This window comes from Blastomyces gilchristii, assembly GCF_000003855.2.
Source record: "Blastomyces gilchristii SLH14081 genomic scaffold supercont1.4, whole genome shotgun sequence".
Lineage (NCBI taxonomy): Eukaryota > Fungi > Ascomycota > Eurotiomycetes > Onygenales > Ajellomycetaceae > Blastomyces > Blastomyces gilchristii.
Genome location: NW_003101679.1, coordinates 1,272,301 through 1,274,580, shown reverse-complemented (window position 1 = coordinate 1,274,580; position 2,280 = coordinate 1,272,301). Strand labels below are relative to the sequence as shown.

Below are 2,280 nucleotides of genomic sequence, written 5' to 3'. Positions count from 1 at the left end.
GCTTGATGACTGCAGTCCTCCCTGCCAGTATTAGGGCTTGGCAGGGAGCTTGCAGGCTCTAGCCTATCAGGGTGCCCTGCCTAGGGCCTAGATGCGCGTCTAGGCCTGCTAGTCAGGTGGTTTTCAAAATCATTCCCTGTATTTGGGGGGGAGCTAGGCTCCGATGACAGCCCTAGTTAGGGACTCGCTTAAGTAGTGTATAATCACTACATTAGGCTTGGCTCTATATCATTAGAACCTTGACGGGTGCACAGTAGGATAGTGAGACATTGGCACCTCATGCCGGCCCTGGTGAGTGTTCGCAGGATCTCACTTAACTAGTGGCTTGGCCTGCAGTAGGGAGTTCTACCCCGCACCAAGCCTTACTAATTAGGCTCAGCCCCTATTACATGGGGGCTTTCATGGGTAAGAAGTGGCAGGTGCCAGCGGTGGGATTCGAACCCACGCACCTCTAATGTGTGCAGCCTTGGTTATCAGTCTTACCAACTGGGCCACGCTGGCTGATCAGAGGTATTAAACTGTCTGATAATTCTATGTTTTATAATCATGAGTTTCTTGATTATTTCTTCTTATAATTATCTCTGATAATAGTGATAAATATCTTAACTTGAGTTGAACTTTCACTTTATTCTCATCTCTGTTAATGAAATTATCAGAATATTATATATCATCAGTGTAATAGTTGAATATATACTCTTAACAATTTTTTATAACTCTAGAATTGATTTAATGTGTAAATTCATTGAATTATCTTGAAGATAGTGATTAAATTTAGTTTTATAAGTATGTAGTTTTGTCTGATTTTCAGTTGTAATCAATGTATACAAGTTCTGTTTCAAAGTTAGTATTATAATTCTATGAAATATAAAGTATTATCAAAGATCATTACTTACTAGAGAATTATATTTTACTATCTTCACATCTTAAACATCTGCTTATTTAAATCTCTGATAGTTAGTATTGTAGTAGTCTCAGACTAATTTAATATACAAGTCTCATTTCTTCTCTATTCAATCTTGAGAAGTGTAGATATTAACTTGATAAGAGAGATCTAGTAAAGCTGCTACAGTATAGTACTCTGTAAAAGATTGTTCACTTTTGCTGTAGTAATATGTCAGTTTATCTCTTACAGTAATAATAGCCTGCACTATAGTATTATCTCAGACTGAATTTCTTTTTGAGTGATTCAACTGCTTCTCAAGATAAGTAAATAAACTGTTATATACTTATCAAACTAACTGCAGCATTGATGTACAAGTGATTGAGACTGTCTTTATTATCTTATAAAACTGAAACAGTAAATCAATTATATATTTCAACTAAGTTCACTTCATATCAGAAAGTTTCAATGTCTGAATCTTTTTCTAATCAGAGTGTTACACTTAATGATCAATTATCTGACATAATTGAAGAGTCTGAACAGTTATCTTATATATTAAACTTCACTGTGTTCTAACATTCTGTATCATATTCAGTGATGTGACTGATTTATTTATTTATTGAATATCATGAAATTGTTATTATTGTTTAAAGGAGATATAAATCACATTAGCAATGTTTCAAATCTGTGATATTTAAATTATTAGTCAATCTATTCAAAATTAATAGTAGTATTATCAAAAAGCATTATTAAAAAGCAATATTAAAAAATGTTATCAAAAAACATTATCTTTTATAAAGTAAATATAAAAGTTACTTAAGTAATCACTTTCATCTCATTCTTATTTCAAGAATCAGTCATCTCATTATTCTTTATCTTGATATTAAGATTCTTTATCAGTGTTTGTATCACAAGTTGAACCACATGAGTAATACAGAGAATATGATCTTGTTTATCATTTCAGAAATGCAAAGTCAATTTTTACTTCAAGCTCTTCATTATAGTGTAGTTATTCACAGCATTATCAGTTATAATTGTAAGATGACTGAGACTAATATCTCAATAGTCATTTTTAATCATAGTTATTAATATTTCTGTCATATAATTCTCAGTATAACTACTGATTAATAATTCAAATTCAATTAATGTCTCTTGATAAGTTCAGTTCTCATCAATGTAATAATATATAACTCTCATAAATACAAGATTGTTTGTACTAGTTTATGCATTCACTGTGAGTGACACTCTTCAATGATTCTTCAACTCTGATTCTAGATATTGTATATTGACTTTGTAGTGTATCTTGAGATTGAACTGAAGACAGAATTGATGTAAAATATGAAGATTTGAATTAAGTATTTAAAGAAGTATTCAGAATTCAGAGTTTTTAATTGATTGAA

General features: G+C 31.4%; 1 non-coding gene across 1 annotated transcript; it reads right to left on the bottom strand.

Annotated features, from left to right (window-relative positions):
* Positions 1–420: 420 nt before the first annotated feature.
* On the bottom strand, positions 421–501 carry BDBG_16655. The gene has a single exon. It is a non-coding gene; the product is annotated as a tRNA-Leu (tRNA).
* Positions 502–2,280: the final 1,779 nt, after the last annotated feature.